Source organism: Sciurus vulgaris (assembly GCF_902686455.1).
Source record: "Sciurus vulgaris genome assembly, chromosome: X".
Classification (NCBI taxonomy): domain Eukaryota; kingdom Metazoa; phylum Chordata; class Mammalia; order Rodentia; family Sciuridae; genus Sciurus; species Sciurus vulgaris.
In genome coordinates this window covers 97,285,273-97,297,745 of record NC_136471.1, presented here as the reverse complement: position 1 = coordinate 97,297,745, position 12,473 = coordinate 97,285,273, and the positions used below count along the sequence as shown (strand labels likewise).

Here is a 12,473-nt window from a genome sequence, read left to right as displayed (position 1 = left end):
ATGATGTTATACACAAAATGTCCTCATGCCATGATTGCTTAGTTCCTCCATAGAAAGCTGTCCAAATTTGGCAACTGGGTTGTCTTATGATCTAACCTTAGAGGTCACACACCATCACTTTGCAGTGTCCTACTCACTTTAGGGAAACTTCAAAAGGAACAGAATACAGAGACAAGGATTATCATTTTGGAGGCTGAATAGCACAGCAAATGTTTAGTCCTTTCTGGAAGGATTGAAAGAGCTGGAATTGCCAAGCGTTGTTCCCAAATCACAAATACTTGGTCCATAATCACAGACGGCAACCTATTCTGTTGGTCTGTAGTCCTGCTCTGCTCACTGCACATGGCAATCTGAGTGGGCCCAGGCGCTGAATGGGAAACCAAAATGGATGCATATGAGAGGTTTTGTCATTTTCAGGCAGATGAGGAGCACTTCATGTTCCTTCGTACCATACCAAGTTGTTTGAAGCCATACTTCCATGCATTCATCCAGTTGATCAGCCAACCAGCATTTATTGAGTTCCTATTATGTACCAAGCACTTTTGTAGGCTCTATATAAAACAAATCTTGGATACTAAAAATGAATACCAATGAAACATTAGGTTCCACAACTGCAGAGTGTAGGAAGATCAAACACTGAGCTGCTTCCCTAAGGTTCCAAGGGAAGGCAAGAAACATACAGAGGCATTGCCAAGCACCGCATCCTATAACAGACATATATTAACTACTGGAAGGGTAGATTTGTTAGCATCTCAGCCATACCTAGGAAAATGTTTGAGCCAAAGAAAAACCCAAATTAGTTCCTTTAATGCAACATTTTAAAAGTACATTTAAAATACCACCCCATGAACACTTCAAAAGGTACATTTCTGAACCCTATGAATATGAAAATATAATTCACATCTAAGATTTGATATTTTGCTTAAAATAAGGCAGCTAACAAATGTTTCTTCCTGAATAATTAGATACTACAAGCACTAAGATCTATCAGGGCAGGGCACCATGATTTTTTAAGCCAGTCAATTAAAAATGTATTACATTTCTGAACAACTTAATTTTCCCGACTAACAAAGGGAAATAGAGAAATGGATCATTTATTCAATCAATAAAAATTCCTCAATGCCCACTCTACAATAACCAACTGCACTGAAACGGGGAATACAAAGGCAGACAAAATAGAGTCCAGCATCATTGAGCTTAAAACTCAGCAAAAAAGCATAAATGAAATATTACAGAAATTTATTCACAAGGGCATGAGTGCTAGAAAGGAACAGATCGTCCAAAAATAATTGATGCAACACTGCACTTCAAAAAAAAAACATTTTATGACCAGGACTCTGCTTCTATTTTAGCATACAGGGAAACAGTATCACCCGTTCATCTTGACAAGCAAGTTCTAAACTCTAAGTACTTAGGTTCAAACTCCAGCATTTAGAAACCTATAAGAGCAATTGGAATCACTTAGAATCTGCAAAATTTTGAGTATCATAACTTCTCTGAGTTCCATTTTCCTCATCTGAAAATGTGGTGTCCTTGAGATAATTAGGTGAGATAATATATGACAAATACTATGCAGCATAGAAGGAGGATTTCTCATTTTATCAGCTATGGCTCATTTGAGCTAATATTAAAATTAGTTTCCATGAGGACATACTAGCATCATGAAAGGAAGTTTGGGTTTGTTTCCTCCATGTATGGATTCACTCATTCATTTACATCTTTGACATCGTTCTTATCAAAACTAAGGAGAATATAGGAACCCAACACTTTTTTTTTTTGGTACTGGGGATTGAATCCAGGGGTACTTTACCTTTGAGCCACATCCCCAGCCCTTTTTATTTTGTATTTTGAGGCAGGGTCTTGCTAAATTGCCAAAACTGACCTTGAACTTGCAGTCCCTCTGCCTCAGTCTCCCAAGTAGCTGGAATTACAGGCATGTTCCACTATACCTGGTCCAACACTTGGCTACATTTGGATTTTGCTCACATCAGATATTTGGGAGTATGTGTCTTCATTCCCACAACTAATCTCTTTTTCTCTCTTTTCCTCCCCACTTCTTCTCAAAGGCATCCTGGACTAATGATGGGGTTCAACTTTTTTTTTCCCTTTTTTTTGTGGTGCTAGGGATTGAACCCAGGGCCTCATGCATGCTAGACAAACATCTATCACTAAGCTACAACCCCAAATCTTTTTATTATTCTTTTTTATTTTGAGACAGGGTCTCACAGTGTTGCCCAGGTGGCCAAATTTGCAGTCTTCTTGCCTCAGCTTCCTGAGTAGCTGGGACTACAGGTGTGGGTCACTGCACCCAGCTTAAAGACAACTTTTTGAATGATAGCAGCCAGAGAGACACAGCTAGAGTTCTTACACAATCATGAGATCCTACTAATAGCACTTGGTCTATTCATTTTCTGAATGGCTTGGGTATCCATTTTAGAAAGAGAATTTTTGGCTCTGAAAAAATTTCCTATATTTCAGGCAGAAAAAATGATCTTTTGATTTACAGAGTCAGATCTCATCCACCACTCTATATAAAAAAGTCAGTATAAAGCAAATAGCTATTATTCATGTTAAGAGAAAAGGCAAAGGTATGCCATTCTTTCATTTATTGCAGTTTTTCATGTCAATGAATAATAATAGCATTTACTCTCTTTATCTTTAGTTCTTTATCCTTCCATTTAAAATTCTGCTGGGGTAGTTCTTTAAAAATCTTGCATAACTTTAACATCTCATATAACTCTTAATAAATGATTATGTTTGCAGCTTCTCAAGGTTATTATTAACTTGAAATCTATTTCCACGTTCAGATGGCTCACATGTGCACACCCACTCATGCACATGTGTTTCTTTGTGTTTGCTGCTGTTGTGAGGCAGTGTAAAACAGAACGGGTTCCCAAGTCAGGTAAGTTAGGGCTCGAATACCAGGTGCACTACTGTACTAGCTGTGTACAATAAGTAAATCATCTCCATTCATCAAACCTAAGTTTCCTCACCTATACACTTAATTTATCACAATAAAGAAATGAGATGAGATGCATAAGATGCTTGTACAATAATAGGTGATTCACAAACATCAGCTGCCAATTATGAAGGAGGTACAGGAGGGGAATCGTGTAAGCCAAATTTGCACAGGCTGCACATATTCTTTGTGTATAAACACTAAAAACTCAAATCCTACTGGTTCATTCCCCTCATCTGCTCCAAGACACTTTTCTTTCCAAAGTTTCCCCCATTTATTTCTGAGAAATCTCGAGAGGATTTTGTATGTGTTCACAACATCTTCCACCAAGCCTAGGTTTTAGAATCCGAGCCCCATGGAGTCAAAAAGACCACCTCACGACTGTCCCAGCTTTCAGTACTCTCTAGAAGATCATAATTTTCCATGTCAGGGGAGCAGTTTACACTTCACCCCAAATCTGTGAACCATGAGGTGTTTGAACAGAACTGTTTTGAGACCTTACTCTAATATTGCATACTATGTTCTAGGCATTAATGGGGAGAAAGACCTTCTGAGATATGTGCTGCATTTTGTCACCTGGCCCCTAAGAAGCACTATTTGTTCCCCAATGCTGTAATTGGGATGTTGAATGTCCCCCAAAGACCCATCTGTTGAAGGTTTAATCTCAATGTTAATGTTGGTATCATTGGGAGGTGGTGGAAACTCGAAGAGGTAGGGACTTGTAGGAGGCTGTTATTTGATTAAAGGTGTATCCTCAAAGGGAATAGTGGGACCTCAGCCCCTTCCTTTTCCTTCATTTTGCTTCCTGGTCATGAGGTGAACAGTTTGGTTTCAATACATGCTTCCTGCCATGATGTGCTACCACAGGCCCAAAGCAACAGGCCAAGCAACCATGGACTGGAACTTCCAAAACTTTATAAGTTGATTGCCTCAGGTATTTTTTACTAGAACAGAAAGGTGACCAACATGAGAAAACCTCCTTTACTTTCTGCTAGAAACTCTCTTTGCCATGGGCCTCAGACTTTGTTCCTGGAAGCATATAATGCTTTCTTCCTGCATAACATCTTGCCTGTGCCCTGATTGTAACTCCATGGACCTCACCGAATGCTCACATCAGCATCTCTTTGCCTGCAACTTCTTCAGTAGTCTGCCTGTCCTGCTTGTGGGTGAACTTCTTGAACATAGTCCTCAACCAGTAACCCACAGCAGTATGTGTAGATAACTCTGTTGCTTGTGTTTTATATTGCCTTCTGGAGTTCCCCAGTATAATGAAGCTCCAGTTATCCAGTGGTACCTCTCAAGATATCTTTATTGGCTCTTCTTATCTGTCTCACTTTCCTATTCCCTTTTTTTGTGTTTCTTAGGATTATCTCCCAAATAAATTACTTGTAATAAAATATTTGTCTTAGGATCCATTTCCTGGGGAACTCAAATTAAGAAGTTTCCTCATCTCCCAGACTTTCTCTCCAGGAACAAAGAGCACACATCTTTTCACAGGTCCTCATCCTCCAGGCAAAATCAACATGTACCTGTAGATGCTTCAGGATTTACTGGTTGAGTATCCCTTATCTGAAATGCTTGGGATGTGAGGTATATTTGATTTTGGATGTTTTTAGACTTTGGAATATTTGTAAAAATATGATGAAATATCTTGGGTTTGGGGCCCAAGTCTAAACATGAAATTCATTTATGTTTCATATACGTTTTATACATATAGACTACATGCAATTTTACCAACATTTGTAGTGTACCTGCATTTTGACTGTGACACAATACATTAGGTCAGATGTAGAATTTTCCACTTATGGCATCAGACGGGCACTTTATTTTTATTACCTATTGTGTAGTGTGTGATACAAATTAAATCCTCAATAAACATGTCAATTTCAATTAAATTTCTAGGGAAGGATAAATTTTGACACCTGAGGCAGCTCAAAACCAGAGAAAAAGAATAAGCTCATAAAAATAAATAATACCACTTGTAGAATATCAGCAAATGCCTGGTCCTATATTAATGGCATTATTTCATTGGACACTCATACTAATCCTATGAGACAGTTCTACTATTCTCATTTAAGGAAAAAAGAATCTGAAATATAGTGAAGTTCACCTTCTCCTGTAGCAAAATTGGAATCAAACTCAGATCGAACTCAGAGTTAACTTATTAAGCACTACACTGCCTAGTTGACAGTTTCTAAACATTGCTCTGGTTTGTATGCAGAAAACATCATCAGAGGAAAAACACTATTGATTGGACGATAGTAATAATTAGGGTAGTGTAATGACCATTAAAAATGAGTGTACTGGGTTGAATGGCAGTCCCCAAAAGAATATGTCCAAGTCACAATTTCCAGAATCTTCTACCTATATAGAGAAAGGATCTTTGCAGATGTAATTAAGGATCTTAAAATGTGGAGCTCTCTGGATTATGCAAGTAGGCTCCAAATCCAATGTCAAGTGACCTTTCAAGAGACACACAGAAGAGGAAGACAGAAGAGAAGGCAATGTAACCATTGATGCAGGGATTATAGTGATAAAACCTCAAACCAAGGAATGCCTGCAGCCACCAGAAGCTAGAAGACACAGGTACATACTCCCTAGAGACTTCTGAAGGAGCATGACCCAGTTGACACCTTTAGTTCAGACTTCTGGTCTCCAAAATTATGAGAAAATTAATTTCTGTTGTTTGCCATTGGAAATCTTCAAATGTTTATAATGTTTTTCTCCTACAGGGGGTCAGTGTCATGAAACTTGATTAGGGTTCTTACAGATCATGTGGTTCAACCTCCCTCCAGGAGGAAGGAATCTACTTTCCAGAGTTCCTGGTGGGTGACCTTTCAGACTTTTTAAGCATTTCCCTAATGGGTAGAGCATCCCTACCATGCCCTCTTCATTTATAGGCAACTTTCCCTGTATAGTTGTTATCTTCACTAATTTGAACCCTAATTTTCCCATATGGTTGTCATACAGTTATCAAAATTCTATCCTGAAGACCCATGGAAATAATTCCAATTCTTAAGCCAGGTGTGTTGGTGCATGCCTGCAATCCCATTTACTCAGAAGGCTGAGGCAGAAGGATCACAAGTTCAAGGTCAGCCTATGCAACTTAGTGAGACCCAGTCTCAAAAAATATTAATCAAAAAGAACTGGGGATAGAGCTCAGTGATAGAGTACCCCTGGGTTCAATCCTCAATACCAGGAAAAAATCCAATTCTTCTTTCATAAAAGACGCCCTGAAATTATTGAAAACACCTGTTATGTCCCCCCCAACTATCTTCTCTTACCTAGCGAGCAACTAGCCAAGTTTAACTTACCATTCCTTATGTGAGACCTCTCATCTTCTCTACATATAGTCTCATTTATCCATACAATTTAAAACATGTCACTGTGAACAGAATACTATCTACACAGAACTCAGGTGGAGCAGAGTTACCTGAGTTATGTCCTTTGTCCTGGGCTTAATTCATGCATTCTTAGACTGAATTTACATTATGGAGAATGATGTCATATAACTGGTTCATTCTGACCTTCCTGCCAGCTGAAGCCTAATTGTTTTACAAAATTTGTGTCAAATCTGGTTGATTTTGGAATCTATGGGTAGTTTTATTTACTTCTGGAAATTGCCTCTTGTTTGTTGCAGCTAATTTTTTTCAGGCTGTCAAAATATCTTTTAATCCTGACTTATCATCAGGCATATTAACTTGCTTTGGATGCCTCTCATTCCCAAGCTCCCTGTCCCTGGAATTGAACGATGTCTCCAGGCTCTAGTTTAACCCCTTCCTTGATAGACTCTTAGAACCTGTTCACACAACCTTTTTAAGTTTTTTTTTTGTTTTGTTTTGTTTTTGCAGTGCTGGGGATTTGAACCCAAGGCCTTGTGCTTGCAAGGCAAGCACTCTACCAACTGAGCTATATCCCCAGCCCCCACACAACTTTTGTTTAAGTCATTACTGTTTTCAACAATCAATTTCTGGGGCTAGGACTTCAATTTTTAAGGTATGTTGAAACTTGGATCTTCTTTCATTCTATTATATTACACACTTGTAGATAATCAAAATTGTTAAAGCATGATGGGATGCATGTATGTTCAAGGGGCAGCTAGCACTATATGAGACCTGGAAAGATAGATAACATTTTATAAATGGCATCAAAGTAGCATACTGGGGATGACCCTGGGGAATTATGGCATCTTCAACAAGGTTCACAGCAAGGCTTTGGCAGCCTTTTTGGATTCTGTTCTCTGAGATGCAGGTGTGAACCTAAAGAACCCAAAAGTGTCTCTCATAGTCCTTGTAAACTCATTCCAAAGTGCTAAGGGCATCACCACCTGACATTATCAAAACTGATTCACTAAGAAGGGCCCGGAGTTCACTAAGACTATTGGAGCATAACAAATAGTATCTTGTCAACACTTTTTTTATTTGGTACTGGGGATTGAACCAAGGGGTACTTTGCCACTGAATTACATCCCCAGTACTTTATTTTTCTTCATATTTTAAAATTTTGAGACAGAGTCTTGCTTAGTGGTTGAGGCTGGCCTGGACTTGCAATCCTTTTCCCTCAGCCTCCCAAATTGCTGGGATTACAGGTATGTGCCACCACATCTAGCAACCAGTCACCATTTAATTGAATTAGACTTCAACACAGGGGGATTGTGTCTCTCCAAGTAACCTTAACTGAGGCAGATTACATTTCACTAGTACATGGAAAGACAATACTTTCTTCTCATAATCACCGAGGAAGAAAATTTCTCCCTTTTTTTTAATAGAGAAAATATTTATTTTGGCTCACAGTTGGAATTTTCTCTCTTGATGGGCCAACACTACTTCTTTTATGTTGCTCTCTTCCCTTCTCCTTTCTTTGGTTTCCCTTTTCCACGAAGCTTCTTTAGATGCATTTGCTCTTCCTTAAAATCCTGATGCTCATTTCAGTAGAGGCCAAGAAAACGGAGTGTGCCTATGAAACCAAAATATGTGTTGTGATTTGGATACCAGTCGTAAGCTCCTTTCTCTTGGCCAGTGGCTGCTCTCTGAATAGTTTCACAACTTTCATGGATTTGGAATCAGTTGGTCAGGCAACATCACTGAAGAGTCAGGCACTCAGACGAGCCATATGTAGAGCATATTCTGAAAGTGAAGACATTTCTTGAGCAGCTAGGAGACTCCCTGATCCTGACCTGCCTCACCCACACACCCCATCCGGGAAGGCCTGTCTTGTCAACACCTTGAGGTTGCTTTTTATTGAACTAAAAGACATGTTGATAAAAGAGGTAAAGGGGTAAGGTAGGGAGACATGACACTCTTGGAAGAAAAGAAATGCTATCTCATACCACCTTTTCTGATGATTTTTCTTCATTTCTTTTCTGAAAAATCAGGTGGTATAAAAAAAATAGAGGGAAAACTACCAATTAAATTTGCTTTTGTGCCAAGCAAGCTGTGTGATCACCTAGACCTCATCCCCTTTATGCCATCCAGCTCTCTTGAACAGGCAATTTAGTGTATGGTGAAGCTTCTGGGTGGCAGGTACTGTTGAAAACTGCAAGTGGAGGCGCCACTGTAGGGGCTGGGACTCTGGACTATGGTGGCTAGTGATACACAAAAGCATGGACTAGCCCCAGAAAAGACATCCCCAGATAGAGATAAGAAAAAGAGCACTCAGATGTATGTTTCTCCTAGAGCCTCAAAACATCATTATTGGGCTGGGGAGATAGCTCAGTTGGTAGAGTGCTCGCCTCACAAGCACAAGGCCCTGGGTTCAATCCCCAGCACCACAAAAAAAAAAAAATCTTTATTCAAGATCATGATCAAGCTCAGGAGAGAAAATGAAAATCAGATAATAAAGAAAGAAAACACAGGAGCCAAGAAGAAGCAAAAAGTGTGCCAAATTGGCAAAGAGACTGAACTGAAGATGCTGCAGACTCAGATAGCAAAATAATAAGCTTACTTCATGGTAAGAACCAATCACTTAAGACAGGCAAGAAGATAAATCCTCTAAGAAATACAAGTCTGAGAAAGTGACAACATTCTTCTGAATAAGGAAGAGAGCAACTAAATTCCTCAGAAAATGCTGAGGGCAGATACAAACGCAGAGAAAGTCATGACAAGGCAGAAGTTACTCAAGATCTGGATATCATGAAAGGTGCCATCATAGCAGAAACAGGAAGTGGAAGAAGTGATCCAGAAGCAGGGAAAGAAAACGGCAGATCAGATCTCATTCTTGCTCAAGATCAAGACACAGGCAGAAGACTAGAAGCAGGGTTAGGACACAGAGTAGAAGTTCAGATAGAAGAGACATTAAAAACCAATAGAAAGATTTAGCAGCAGTTTAAGCTGAACTTCCAGTCCAACTCCCTTCAGAGGCAGAAATATAGCAATGGATGCACAAGAAGCTTTACTTAGGAGATTGGAAAGGGCAAAGAAATTATGAGAACAGTAAGAAAAGGAAACAGTTGAAAAACAAGAAATAGCTGCAGCACCTGTAGCTACTGGAGGTTGTTCTCAATGTTGCTGCCCTGTTGGCATCAGGAACACAAGTGGCTCCTCAGATAACTATGGCAACTCAAATAGCATCCCTGCAAGCTTAAGCATTGGCTGAGTCTGGAATAGCTATACCTAGCTAGTATAACCCAGCAGCTGTGAATCCAGTGAAATTTGCTGAACAAGAGAAAGGCAAGACAGAAGGGGACAAAATTCCCATCTACTGAAATATGGGGGAAATTGAACTTTGGAAAAAAGGACCATGATATCAAATTTAGGAAATTAATGGGTATTAAGAGTGAAGATGAGGCTGGAGTTGATGAAGAAAGTTATAAGACTTTGAAGCAACAGGAAAAATTATTTACAAATCCAGATGTTCAGTATGAAATGGCAAGATCACAGATCACACACAAAGAGGAATGGGTTTGGGTTTCACATCTTCAATGCAAAGAATAGATACAGTTTGAAAAAGATCACACTTTCAATGGTTGGAACTTTATAAACTTCTTATTCCAATATCAGGCCTTTGTTTACCAATCACCTAGCATTCTAGCTTGCATGGGTGTTGCATTGACTTTAATTTATTTTAAAAATACAATTTTTGTAAATACCAATGATCATGGTGTTAATGTTGTAATCAGGTTAAACCTACTTCCATTAAATTTGATAGGAATGCAGAAGGAAAAATTTTTGGTATGGAGGATTGAACCCAGAGGTGCCTGTTGCTGAGGCTGTCCTTGAACTTGAAATCCTCCTGCCTTAGCCTCCCAGGTGCCTGGGATTACAGTGGTATGCCACCATGCCTAGCTCCCAAGCAGTATTCTTCACACACGATACAACTATTTTGAACCAAAAAAAAAAAAAGGAACTAAGCTTCATTAGCATATCTCCCTTGAAAAACTGAAACTTTCTTTAGATTCCATGCCAAAGGTGTGGACGATCCCTTGGGTTATATATAGATAAAATAAGGTAATCATTCTGCAAGTCCTCCATTTTCAGTCCATCTCAGTCCATACATATGGCTCTAGCTATTTCAATTTAACAATTCAATGTAACAGATGTTTAGGGAATTCATACAATGAATAGGTGCTATGCTAGATTCATGCAAATTACAGTTATCTTGACTCTCAAAAATCTTACCAACTTCTAGAGAAGGCAGGTGTCTTAGTTATCTATTGCTCTATAACAAATCACCCCAAAGTGAGATAAGGCAATGCCAAAAAACTAAAGACCGAATGTTTTCTCTGACAAGTGCATGATGATAAATAACAGGGATGGGGGGGGGTAAGGGAAGAATGGAGGAAGGAGGGATTGTGTAGAGGGAAATGAAGGATGGGGAGGGGGTAGGAGAAGGAAAGAAAATGGAATGAGACAAGCGTCGTTACCCTATGTCCATGTATGATTACACAAATGGTGTGAATCCATGTACAACCAAAGAAATGAAAAGTTGTACCCCATTTGTGTACAATGAATAAAAAAAATTTTAATTGTATTTAATTAATCTAAAAAAAATCACCCCAAAACTTTATATCTTAAGACAACAACCATTTACTATTACCCATGATTACATGGGTTGGCTGGGCTCAATTGGGTAGTGCTTCTTCTATATTGCCATTCAATAGTCCCAACACCAACACCAATTTTAATGAGAAGGATTAAAATGGGAAAGAGCCACATAAGTTAGAGTCTAGGAGAGACCATGGAGTTGTGAGGACAGCACTTAGTTCTGCCAACAATGATGTGCAGCAATGTACATGGAATATTGTCAACCAGAGAAGCTAACCTGACCCTTGGCATCCAGAGGTTTTATGGGGGCTTGGCCATATAGTCATGGATTCTGTATAACTGACTTTAGCATCCAGCCCCTCCAAAATGAAACTGACACCACATGGCCCAAAGTATCCACCTAAATCGCATTATTAGCAAACATGTGGTACGGCCCATAGACTCCAGGAAAATAGATACTCTTATCAAGCAGGACCTTTCAAGAACTTAGAGGCTAATTCTCAAAAGTTGGGCAAAATGAAACCTTTCTTTTGGCCAGATGAATCCTTTGCCACATATCCATATAGTGTCTGCTGGGGTGGCAGCAAGCTGGAGCCTGATAAGATTGAAACATCCAAAATGAGTCACTCACATGGTGGCAATTGGTGCTGGCTATTGGCTAAGATCACAGTGGGGGCTTTCAACTTTGTAACTTGGCCATCTCATAATATGGCAGGTATGTTGCAAGCACGAACCTTCCAAGCATACAAAAACAGAAGTTGTGGGGCTGGGGAGATAGCTCAGTCGGTAGAGTGCTTGCCTTGCAAGCACAAGGCCCTGGGTTCGATCCCCAGCACCCAAAAAAAAAAGAAAACAGAAGTTGTAGATCTATTAGGGCCCAGCCTTGGAAGTTGCACAGCCGCTTTTGCTGTATTCCACTGATCAAAGCAAATATCAGACTAGGTCATATTCAAGGAGTCCTGTGTTCTGATGGGAGGAGTAGAAAATAGTTTATAGCCATATTTAATTTATAGAACAGCAGCTATGTTTCTGTCTCAAGGGACAAAGTTCTCCAAACTCTAGTGACATTGGAAGACCCACTGTGGACCATTGCTGGAACAACACAGCTGAAAGGAAAGATAGCTTATATTCTGGATTCTACTCAATCTCAGAACTTCAAGAGAGTTGGTGCCAAGAACAGACAACACATCTATGGCAAATCTGTAAGAATCCTATAATCTATATGACATGCTAGAGAGATCATGAGTGTTTTGTAGTCTGCAGGGGTTCTCTATTGCCATTCAGTAGTCCCAACACCAACACCAGTTTCAATGAGAGAATTAAAATAGGAAAGAAAGAGTCACATAAGTTAGAGTCTAGGAGACACTATGGAGCTGTGAGATAAATATATATATATGGGTGTATATATATACCTATTAAACAACCACATAAAATCTGCCACCTCTGCAATATCCTTGATCCATGGAAGCTACCCTCTCTATGCCCCCTTGCTGGGACATGAACCAATTGCTAGAAACTTCAACCATTTAAGA

General features: G+C 39.4%; 2 pseudogenes across 2 annotated transcripts; one reads left to right on the top strand and one right to left on the bottom strand.

Moving 5' to 3' along the window:
* Nucleotides 1–7,790: 7,790 nt before the first annotated feature.
* On the bottom strand, nt 7,791–8,101 carry LOC306651207 (small ribosomal subunit protein mS33-like; annotated as a pseudogene). The gene has a single exon. The product of its transcript is annotated as a small ribosomal subunit protein mS33-like (transcript).
* Nucleotides 8,102–8,982: 881 nt separating this feature from the next.
* LOC306651132 (arginine/serine-rich coiled-coil protein 2-like) lies at nt 8,983–9,902 on the top strand (annotated as a pseudogene). The gene has a single exon. The product of its transcript is annotated as an arginine/serine-rich coiled-coil protein 2-like (transcript).
* Nucleotides 9,903–12,473: the final 2,571 nt, after the last annotated feature.